This window comes from Argiope bruennichi, chromosome 10 (genome assembly GCF_947563725.1).
Source record: "Argiope bruennichi chromosome 10, qqArgBrue1.1, whole genome shotgun sequence".
In the NCBI taxonomy this organism is placed as follows: domain Eukaryota; kingdom Metazoa; phylum Arthropoda; class Arachnida; order Araneae; family Araneidae; genus Argiope; species Argiope bruennichi.
The window spans coordinates 13,705,159-13,718,385 of record NC_079160.1 but is presented as its reverse complement, the minus strand read 5'-3'; positions in this window follow the sequence as shown (position 1 = coordinate 13,718,385).

Genomic DNA, 13,227 nt, shown 5'->3' with positions numbered 1-13,227 from the left:
ACTGAAGCGTTAAGGCTCCCAATTCTAAAGAAAAACGAATATTTCCTAATTTGACAAACGATAAGTACAGTTTGATATCACAATTTTTAACAGAGTAAGAAAATATGGATCCTAAAACTGAGAAAAGAAAATTAGAAAAGGAGCATTCGAAACAAAATTCAAGATTTCAATTTCGGTCGAAAATCAAAGTAAAGGAGTTCCTACAATAGTCTGTTAGCGTAATGTAGGTTGATACAACTTCATCACTGCTAATTTGTTATATCTCATGCACATATTATGCTAAATATGTTAACATTATAAAATGATCATGCTGACAAAGAGGTAACAACAACTAACGAAGAATTAATATTTGAATCGCATTGAGAAATCGGTGAATACTCAAGTTGACAGTAAGTAGAAAACGACCGTGTCTCTTGACAAAGACTTCTTTCTAATATTTAAAAAGTTCATTCTATTTAAATAAAATACAGTCTGTCGAAAAATTACATTTGCAATTATTATCATATTTATGCACTAATTACTCTGAGCATAATGTTGTAGCAACATAATTTCATCCTGCTGGCAATTCGATATTATGTTTACATTATTAACAGTATAACTAGTTGACTATGGAACATTAGATTGCGTTACAAAATTGTGTGTATGAAAATGATTCAGCTATGCAAATCTGACAGGTTAAATTCTTGCAGTTAAACTTTTTTTCTGCGGAAAATTTTTTTCTCATTATTTGTTTCAGCTGAGAAACGTTTAGAGTGTGTAGTAAGCCATGAGCAATAACGGATCTCGAATATTCGGGGGGGGGGGGGTATATATAGTATATATTATACATTGCTCTCAATAGCATCAAAATAAACAAATACCTCTTTCATGTAATGCTTATTTAAAGTGTAGTAGGAGACAAAATCGTAAGAGAAGAATAGTTATTGTTATTTCATGTTATTTAAGCACATTATAAATTCAAAGTAAAAAATAATAATTCGGTGAATTGAAAATACCCGTGTGACGCAAAACGGGGCCAATTCCCACGAATGAGGATGATGGGACTATCCTGTCCATCGTCGAAAAGAACAGTTAGTTTTTCTTTCTATAAAAGACGGCAATTATATAAAATGCTTGTTTTATAATTTTCCATTACGAATTGGAGTCTTCAAATGTTCGGCGGAATTATGAAAGAGTTAAAATGCATCTTATTCTGAGACTGATTTGAATCGTAATTTCGCATAACTTTTAAGGGCAGCATTATTTGCAGGTAGAATGCTCTTACGGCGATTCCAATGCGGAATACATTTAAACTGTATCGAATAAAGCTCGGTAATTGGCAAAGAAGTCAATAGGTTATAACCTAACTCTAGTTGTATTTCTTTTTCGAGTCCGTAACTCAAAAAGTAGGTTTTTGAGATAACATTATAAACGAAGTTGAAACGAGTTTTATGTACGTTAAAAATGATATTTGTATTTTTCAATCTATTCCTTTTAAGATTCCATCAATGTGATGAATATAAAAAATTACTATTCATGTATTTGAATATGTAACAAAACAAAGAAGATACCGCAAACGACGGTTAGCTTTCCTTTCTATTCCTTCCAGACGGCAATCATATAACGAGGGTGGATTTTGAAATCTATGGTTAGGAATTCGAGCATTCACTTGTGCGGCGATATAGGCTCCACAGCCTTGCCGTGAGCAACCTATAAAAGGCGAATAATATGAGAGTTAAAATGCATCGTATTCTAAGGCTGATTTCAGTAATATTTTGCATTGTTTTTAAGGTTAGCATTATTCGTAGGTACAATACATTCAAGGAGATTTAAATGTATACTACAATTAAACTGTATAAATCAATTTAAAGACTTTGCAAAGCAGTAACCTCTGTCCCTCGGTATATTATTTTCGAGTAATATATCGTAGAATGAGTGATATAGCAATTAAAGCTAATTTATCAGGTCCTATTGCACTTTTTATTTTATTTGCAAGTATTTTTCATTCTTAAAGATGTCGAATATTTCAACCTTGCACATTCTCTATGATAACTCTATTTCCGTCATATCGGAAGACAATCATGAATGAATCAATTAATTTAATTAAATTGATACCTGACGTCCAGTGCCATTTTCCAGTTAGTTTCAAAAAATTGATCAAAAGATTCCATAATTTGAGTATTTAACCGAATCGCTTTTCTCGAATACTCGTTATTTTAAAATTCTATTCATTTCTTTATGTACAATTTCTTTTTCATACTTAAATAATTTTAAGTACCATTTGGTATATACAAAAATAGACACATTAATTAGCTTCACACCTATATCGCTTATTTTGCACAAGATCGTTTTAATAAAGCTAAATTCTGTAACGTCATAATGGTATTGAAAATATAATTGCGCGAGTAATCGATTTTCGAAATGCATATTGTTCCTTCGTCTCAATTCACTTTCTTATTTTTCATGGAGTACGAGCCAGTAATAAGCAAAAATCATTATCATTTGGCAACAAGTAAAAGCCGTGCTATTACATATTAGATGGAAAACCGAAAACTATTTCTCTATACATGAAATTTCTTTTCATTAATTAATAACATTTAAAATTTAACTATGCATTTTAATCGAATTTAAAAATTATTTTTTATCTTTAATAAATTTCAGATTATTATGGCAAAACAAAAATATCGAGCAGAAATTATAATTAACAGAAATCCTTTTAAAATATCAAAAATAACGTTTCAAGAACACATTCCCACCGTTCGAAACTTATTTCCTCCAATTTTCTCAGTTATAGGTCAAACTACCTCTGCTATTGGGCGTTAACACTTTCATTTAATGTTATCAGGAATATAATAAAATATACAAATTAAGGGCTTAAAATCAGAAAATTAAAAGAAATAGCTCTACGCTTTAGCGCCTTTATATAGGAATATTTTATAGAACCACTTAAATTTCTTTTGTTTCGTTTGGAAATCCTTTCAATACCATTTGCATTAAGATATTGTTAAATTTACCCAGTCAACAAAATATTCACCGTGTAAACTGATTGAGAAGACACCGATGTCCGCCAGTTTAACTTAAAAAAGAAAGTTTTTTTTTTTTGTTTAGATTCTTCACGTTCTGATTGAAGAAGTATATCGATTCGAAGAGTCACCTTCCTAAGTGAATTACTATGTACCAAATGTAGCGCCATGCGTTTATCAGTTACATGTACAGGGCAACACAGTTAACTTTTGTGACCTTCATTTTTTGAAAAATCTTTTAATGTAAATTAATTAGAATTGTATGTACTTTGGTTTTATTTTATCTGGAAAAATTAGAGATTATTTCATGTCTAATGTGATGCATTGACATCTATGGAAGCACTACAAATCTGATTTTTGAGCACATCTTTAAAGGGCGAAGGATGGAAGAGTTAAAATTAACTTATTATAAGGCTAATTTGAGCAATATGTTTTGCATTATTTGCAAGTACACTATACCTACACCGATTCAAATGTGCACTATAGTTAATCTGTATCAATCACGATAAGTACTTTATAAAGTAATAACCTCAATCTGTCGGTTCATTCTTTAATGAGGCCTTATTTCGTTAACTTAATGAAGTTCCTAATCATTAAAGCTAATTTAATCCTTATCATTTCATTTTAGCTAAAATAAATCAGCTCCTAGATACGTGTTTTTGTAGACAATTTTCATCTATATAATCAATGCATTATGTTTGTTTTTAAATACATCAAATATCTCAAATTTGTGCATTCTCCATGACAGTACATTATTTCATTCTTATCGGAAACACAATCATGAATTAAGAAATTAATTTCATTAAATAGATCATAGACATGTAAACTCATTTGCAACCGAATTCGAGCAGTATAGCTCACAAGATTCCCAATATTTAAATTTTGCAGTCGTTATCAACCGCTGTTTGGAAATGTTAGTGTACTAAAATTCTAATTTTTCCCTTATGCATAACATTCTTCTGACTACTTCACTAAAATAGCTTTTAGCATCAGTAACTTTATGCAAAGTTAGACATGTTAATTTATTAACTGCAATTTTTTTTTGGGGGGGGGGGTGTTCTATCTTCAGTTTATTTCTCAGTGAATATGCGAAAGCAAAGGCATAAATCCTTGCCTTTTTACACTAACTAAAAGTCATGCAATTACAAATTAGATGAAACGATGTCAACTATTGCTGATAATTATAGAATATTTCTTTTTTAATTAGATATTTAGAAAAAATTACAACATAATTATACTAATAATATTAAAACAAATAATATATATTTAAAAAATTACTTTTGATCCAAAATAAGTTTTAGTATCCATTGTCCAAAAACGCAAAATTCTAGCTGAATTTTATAATCAACTAAAATTCTATTGAAATTTCAAAAATAACGGTTATAAATGAACATTCCTATTCTTCGAAGATCCTATGCTCCAGATTTAATAGATAGAGGTGAAACTACCTGCATCGGTGATTGTCAATACACCTGTACCTTTCGTTTAGTATAATAAATATAATAAAGTATACAACGTACGAAGTGAAAAGTACAAAATTAAAAGTTACAGGTTCTACGTTCTTTAGAGCTCTTCTTAGTGGCTCTACTTAAAAACTTTTTCTTCCTTTACTTTTTTTTTTTTTTGGGGGGGGGGTGGGAGCTTCTTCATTCTCTATATTGGAAATGGAAATTAAATTTGCCTCATAACAAAATTTGATCAGATCAAAGGAGTAAAATTAAGGTAAAAAATTCCCCAGCTTAATATAAATAAAGAATATTTCAGGAATTAAATCCTTCGTGTTTTGCTAGATGGAAAAACATGTCGATTCGAAACAGTTATCGTCTAGACAAATCACTATCTATTAATATACTGCGAAGTGTATATCAGATACTTATGCAAGACGAAGTAGTTAATTTTTGTGACCAAAGGCATTTTAAAAAACGTAGAAATTAAATTAATTAACATTGCATTTCCTTCGGATTTACGAAAAAGGGTCTATTAGAAAATATTCCATGGTGTATGCAAATCTTTCAAATCGACGGAAGTTCTAAAAATTGCCTTTTGATTCAAGATCTGCCGGGAAATTCCAGCTCTAAATGATTCAAAAAATTGTATTAAATTAGAGAATGAAATGATATTCATGCGGGGAATTTGGCTTCGGAGCATCAAACGATTTCGTCAAAACAATAAAATATTTCTCAAAAGTATCAGTGAATAATTTAAACCCAAATAAAAATCCTACAAAATGATTTATAAATTTCACAATATCCGAAAAAAAAAATTTAATTCGGGGGTAGAGTACCTACAAATTACGCTTAATCCATTAGTGAAGTACCTACAAAACGGATTTCTTATTTTCTAGCCTTAATTTATGCTTTAAATAATCATGTTATTTTTGAGAATTGACGGTTAAAATATAAAGCTACTTAACTATATATAAAAAATTAAAATTATAAATAGTATTAATTGCGTGCCTGCAAATAAAGTTTTCCTACCTTTAAGACCTAATTTATCCTTTAAATTTTGAATTGAAGCATTGCTCGTTAGGTTGCAATGCTATTAAATTATATATTAATGCATTTAATATAATATGGAAGATTACTTGTGTACCTGCCAATAATGATTTCTTGTGTTTAAGACCTAATTTATCGTTTAAATGCTCATGTTATTTTTAAGCATTCCTGTTTAAACTCCGTAGTATCTCAACTATATATGAATACATTTAATATTAAAAGGACTGTTTTTTGCATAGAATTTCTCCTTACTGTCACCCTAAGTGTTCAACTTAAAGTAAAACTAAGTCACACATGACACACACCTACTGACTACGCAGCAATCGCACCCAGCTCATAAAGCATGTGCAAAAAATGTGCAGTATATAAAATAGGAATGATACAAGAATTAAAATGCATCTTATTTTAAATGATTTAAATGGTACTTTGCATTACTTTTAAGGGTAGCATTATTTGGAGGTACTATACACTCACGGGAATGCAAAGATGCGTTGCAGTTCCACTGTGTCGATCGCGACAAACACTTTACAAAGCAATAGCTTCAGTCTGTCGGAATATATTTTTCGAATCCCATTCTCGTTAAGTTAGAGATACAATATTTTAAGCTAATTTAAATTGGGTCCTATATGCACTTGAAATGTTATTTTCAGAGAATTTCCATTCTTATCGTTTTAAGTTTTTATCTATATGACGAACAAATTATTTTTGTTCGTAAGTTTGACAAATATTTCAAATATAAGTATTCGCCTTGATGCATTATTTCATTTTATAAGAAAAAAATCATGAATTAAGAAATTAATTTAATTATATTGTTCCCAGATGAGTAGCGTCATTTAGCAGTTAATTTGAGAAGCCTTTCTCCCAGGATTTCAAAATATTTAAACTAGCTCCCATGATCGACAGGTTCGTTAAATAGGAATTTTTATTTATTATAATGCTCTTAACACCTTTATGCATAAATTGCTTTTGGTTATTTTTCTAAATTAATTTTAAGCATCAATTGTTTTATACAAAGTTAGGCATGTTAATTTACAAACTTCAAGTCAATTTGTTGCTTCGTTTGTTTGTCCGAGTTGAATGTATATCCTATGGCGTCATAGTGGCATTGAAAACTTAACTGGACTAATAAACTATTTTCGAAATCATATTTTCTTTTTAAGGGGTCACATACGTATTTTTAATACAATATGCGCTAGAAAAAAGAAAGATTTTTTTTTTTTGCGATAGATAAAATGTAGGCTATTTCTTATTAGATGGAGCAATGTTAACTCTCACTGTAAACTATACGACATTTTTTTTTTAAATTAGAGATTGAGAAAAATTACAGTTAAATTTATAACAATAAAAATTAATTTATATATTTTAGAAAAGTTAAAAAAATAATTTTCTATAATAAATGTCTGATCATTGCCGAAAAACGCAAAATTGGACTGAATATTTAACTATCTAAAATTCTATTGTCATTTCAAAAATAACCGCTGGACATGCGCATTCTCATCCTTTGGAGATTGTATGCTCCAAAATATAGTAGCTTCAGGTCAAACAATCTGCGTTGGCGATTGTCAACACACGTGCACATTTTCATTGAATACATTAATTAAAGGAATAGAATGAAATATATAAATGTAGAAAATTAAAAGTTATACGTTCTTGGTCATTAAGCGTTCTTCTTAGTGGCTTTAAAATTACTCTTTAAAGCACTTTATTTTTTAATTTAGGAAAAACGGCTTCAGTACCAGATAAATTGGAAATAGAAATTAAATTTGCTGGATAAGAAAATTTGATCATAGAGAGCAGTAAAATTAAGAAAACATTGCATTTCTGCAGCTTAATATTTTCATGTTTTACTATAAGGAAAGGCATACCGATCGAAACAATCATCATCTAGAGAAACCACTATTTACTAATGTACCGCGAACTGTTTATTAAAAACTTATGCATAACGAGGTAGTTAATTTTTGTGACTGTCGTTCTTTTAAAAAAGTGTATAAAGGAAATGAATTAACATCATATTTCCTTCGGATTTACATAGAATGAAATATTAGAAAATATTTCGTGGTTTATATAATGCATTTAAATTGACGAAAGCACTGCAACTTTGACATTTGATTCAAATTCTGAGAGAAAATTTCAGCTCTAAAGTATTCAATAAATACTTCGAAATCAAAAAAAATTAAACGATCTTCATTTAATTTCTGGAAACAGTACCTATAAATAACGCTTCATCCGTGGGTGAAATACCTACAAAAATTCTTATTTTTGAGCCTAAATTTATCCCATTAAATAATCATATTATTTAGACAAATTGCTGGTTAAAGCCTAAAGCTATTTAATAATATACTAATATATTTTATATTACAAAGAGCATTATTTGCGTACCTGCAAATAATGTTTTCCAACTTTTAAGCCCTAATTTATAATTTAAATAATCATATTACTTTTAAGCATTGCTGGTTAAATTCCAAAGCTATTACATTATATTTGAATGTATTTAATATTATAGGGAGTATTATTTGCATAGGTAATATTATTTCTCCTTACTGTCAACCTAAGGTTTCAGCTTATAGTAAAAATAAGTGACACATGACACACACCTACTGACTACGCAGCAATCGCACCCAGCTCATAAAGCAAGTGTCTGGATGCGAGAGGTACGTGTCCACACGAGCCATTCCGGCTATCTTATTACCTCCCGTTTCTTTTGTTGGAGGCCAGATAGTTTCTAAATATAATAAAAATTTTACAATACATTTCAGTTTTGATTACAGAAAGTGCAATACAATGATACATATACAACAATGATACAATGATACATATACATGGAAAATGATAACTACAAACATGAAATATATACATGCAATATACATTACATTATATACATTATACATAATATACATTATGAATTTTACAATGTAATTTAAATGCATTAAATTTTGATTACAAAAGGTGCAATACAATGTAATGCAAATTATAACTATACATGCAAAAATATTTTCAATCAGCTAATCAAATGTAGTCAGGAAATTTCCGCAACATGTTAGAAAAGTAAAGTTTATCAGAATTACTCTCCTAAAATTACAATAGGGATTCTAAGTTCATTTTTTAAATAAAAGTTCATGAATAATATGTAGTTCGTAGGAATTAATCGAATTCAATAAAAATTGTCCAAGTAAGTTAAAAGTTAAAATCAAATGTAGTCAGAGAAATTGTCCAATGCTAGAAAGATAAAGTTCTTAAAAGTCAATGTCCATCAATTAAAGTTGCGCTTCGAATCTCATTTTTTATGAAGAGGATATGAAGTTCTGATAAAAGAATCAGTTTTTGAAAAGAAGTCATGTCTGGAATTTCTTGAAGTCATACCAGAACGGCAGAATTTTATCTGTTTACGCAATATAAGGGAAACTGTTTGGATGATGGAGAGCAATATCGTGGTGAACATTTTTTTTTTCAGAATCCTCGTCAGATGCTGAGCGGAAAACCAGATCCAGATTCTGTTTCCATGATGATTCCAGATCGCATATTGTTGGATCAAATCTTGTGGTTTTTCAGAACGGCTCCCATAAAGAAGGCTTCTCGTATCGATTCTTCAAATGAAGAAAGGCTCAGGACAGACGGGTGACAACATACATGTAAAAAAAAAACAGAATCAATAAAATAATAGCAAAACGATACTTTTAATTGAAATTGTTTTATCAGGAATGGACACCTGGTGTATCCTTAGAACGTATACTAATAAAGACTGATTCTTTATTAACGCGATAATTTTTCTACGACGCTTAAATCCAAAGACTGACTCCGCGGCATCAGTTTTTGGACTCATGCATCTAATTACACCGATGAGCATATTAAATCTGTTGCTCAACATTAGCTATCTTTTTTCCGAGTAATATTACTTTTAATTTATCCCTCACAGGAATAATACTTTCTGAGCAAGTCTCATATTAGTGTAATACATAAAAGAAGGAACCATATAATATAGAATTACAAATATATTTAATCTTATTCATCATATGATTATAAATATACAGAGGAAATGTGCTTAGAATAATAATAATTAATATATTAACCATATATCTTATATTATTAGAAAACTACAAACAAAATAAAATACATAGAAGGACATTTACAAAAAAACTTATAATTATATTCATTATATCTTTATAAAAGTATTATAAACTTAAAAATAAGTTCTAAACTAAGTATAAATTTCTATAAAAAATTTTGAAGATTTGTTTGCATTGATTACCCAATTTTTTTATTGGAAAAAAGATGGAATAAAATGTTTTTAACTGACTTTAAGATTTGTTTGATTTAGATTTGACTTGATTTGATTGTTTTAGATTTGACTTTGATTGGTTTAGATTTAACTTTAAGTTTTGACGATTCAGTTTAAAGGGATATATTTCATGCGATCATGAATTGTTAATGATTATTTCTAAACGAATTAGCATTTTTCATTAGAACCTTTAATGGAGTAGCCGGAATGAGACATATTAATTGTGTAACAATATTGACATTGCAGCCCTGAATTAATAAAAATGGATTTAAATAATTATTCCAACATAACCGTGAATAAAAAAAGGAAAATTTATTTGATCTATTTGCAATCATTGCATCTAAATATCTAAACAAATCCATTCAATTTGGATAAAAATGGTTCTTCATATTATCCAAGGAACAATATCGAAATTTTCATTTACCTTACATTAAAATATTTATTGATTGATATTTTTATAAATAGAGGGGAGGGGCATTTATCACAAATAAATTTGTTCCTCAACTCTGGTTTTTGCAGAAAGGGGAAAACAATTAGTATCCATTAAAATGAAGATTGGATGCCGTTTCTTTAGATAGAGGGAAATAACTGAAAGAAGTTACTACATAGTTAACACTTCTAACAAGTTACTCCTATTAAATTAACAGGTTTCACTAATCTTCCATGATCGACGCAATTAACATGTATTCCCCGAATTTATGAATTTTCATGTCTCTGGTTATTCTGTAACAAGAGGTAAAGCGACCATATCAAAACGCCTTTAAATATCTCGATTTAAACCGTAATCTATTAATTGAAGTTTAATAACGGGCATTGAGGGGAGAATTAGAGTCTTCTTTTTATCATGGCAACAACATCACTTAATAATGTTTCAACGGTTAAGTTGAAAATGCGTAAGACCTTCTGATTTGGATTGGATAAAGAGAAGTCATTTTGATTAAGTCGATAAATTTAGTTTAAAGAAATTTAAATTTTGAAAGCTCTCCTTCATTAGCGATTTAAAAAATAGCTTTCTTTTTTATCTATTCTTTATTTATTTTTTCAGTAATAAACTATATTTTAGCAATTTTTTTCAAATTAGTTACCAGAAATTCAATTTCAGAAAAACAGAATTAATTAAAATAATTAAATTTAACAGATAATTAAGTTCTGAAGCTTCCAACATCGTTTTTGCAATATCAATATGCTAAGTTCGTAAAATTTCATTTTTCTAACAGATTAGTAAGCGGGTAAATGAATAACTGCATTTTTCAGAAGCAAGAATCAGGTCAAACTAAATAAAAGCATATAAAAATAAATCATGGACGTAAAATGTTTTTAGATTCCATGCATTCTTTAAAGATTATCCACCACATTTTAAATGGCTCAGTTATAGTTTTCATAATTAGCTATTATTTGTAACAACACGACAAACTAAAGTATGTGACGATGTGTCGATATCAAGATTTTGCCGAATTAAAATTTAAGAAGAAAAAAATAACAACTAACTAAAGTTTTTTCTCTATTAATTTAATTGAAAGCTGTAATCAATAGAAAAATAAATATTTCAGTGCTGTATTCAAGTATGACAAGAAGGACAAAACAGCTACTGAAAATTCCTTACGTTACAGATTTTTCTCAGAAAAAAAATAATTCCGAAAAAAATAATCCATTTCCATTTTATTATCGCTTTGGATCCGATAGAGGATTTGATACAAGATCATAAAAAAAAACATCTTCGAATCTAAATATAGTTTACTTCTAATGCTAAAAAGACCAGCTTTAGTATTTTACCACGTGATTTATGTACTGATTCCCGGAAATGTATCGTAAGAAAAAAACTTTTAAAAGATGCATTTCTTTCCAAAAGTGACTTTTAAAAGTTCAAATTCAGAGTCATTTCGGATTCATAAATGGAGAGTGACTTTTATTTTTATCTACATATTTTTATTAAGAAATAATTAGGAATACGAATGTGATAATTCTTATGTCAATATAGCGAAAATTTCATGGATTTTCAGGATTATGATAATTTACATTTATAAGTAAAATCAACGATTAACGTATTTCCTTTTTTATATTAAAAATATACATTAAAAAATATTGTGAGAAAATATTACAAAATTCATTTTGTAGTATCCAAACTAATTAGAAACAAACAATACTTTCTTTGGGAAGAGTTCATCAAATGAATCGTTTCATTGTTAAATATTTTGATTTTAGATTCTCAGCAGCTGCATGCAGTTTTGAGATTTTTGCATCATAAAACGTGTGTAAAATTTTTTCTATTGTTTTCTGAATGAATGCAAGCAGTAAGTGACACAAAACAATAATGATTTTTAAGATTCTAATACATTTCTGTTACTTCCAGTTAGCCTTTCCTTTAGTTTCTTTTTTACAAAATATTTAGAAACAAAAATTCTTGTTCAGGGAGAAACAAGCAAAGATTGTGAAACGAAATATTAAAAAAATACAAAATGTTATTCAGTTTGTCAAAGACGATTCTATACTTCCGAAAGCCTGAAATAATATCTCATTTTTCTTTTTAATTGTATTATAGCATTATGCAAAAATTGATTTTATGCTTAAAAAGTTTTGAAAACGTTTTTTCTTGAAATGCGTTTAAAAACAACTTACAGATCAAAGATAATATTAGAAGTCAGATCGCGAAATACGCTTCAATAGTTTTCCCGTCATATAGCATTTGTTCTCAGCAGCTTAATTCTACTTGAAGTGCAGAAAAATTATAGAACCAGTCATTTCTATTTCTTCCAACAATTATTCCTGAGCGAGTTTTGTATTGCTGAGAGTGCGAGAGCTTACCTGCCAATTCATTCAGCTATAATTTCACATTTTCTAGAATTTTCAAACGTGAATTGAACTACAAAATCTAAAAATGTAGCCTTTTAAAAAATTAAGTGCAAAAAGGTAGCATTTTCAAAATATTCTGCAGTTGTAATTAACTCTAATTAATTGCCAAATTGATGCTAAAAGTCTATATTATTTTACTATTTAAATGATATTGCTCAAGGAATCTAAAATAAACTTATTTGAAAATCATTCGGTTGAAATATTTTTCATAAAATATTTCAAAGGTTTTTTTTTTTTTTTTTTTTTTGAAAAAAAATATTGAATCCAATTAATATATTCCTAATAATTCAACACAAATATCAGTCTCAATAAATATTTTTTGACATGAAATATTTGTACTGGTGAAAACTTTGAAATTTTCCATAATAATATCAAAATGAGCGGAGGTGTCGCGGGCATAATATGGTAAAAAATTTACGTAAAATAGATTGCTTAAAATAGCTGTTATCATATTTAAGAAAGTAAATATTTTTAATTCTTTGGCATGCACCTACTCAGATAAATAGTTTCCCTTCTCAATGGAGATTTCAATCTTACAAATTCAGCAAGAATAATCTGCCCTCGAATTTATCGTATACTTAGACAATATTGCATCCTTTTTTCT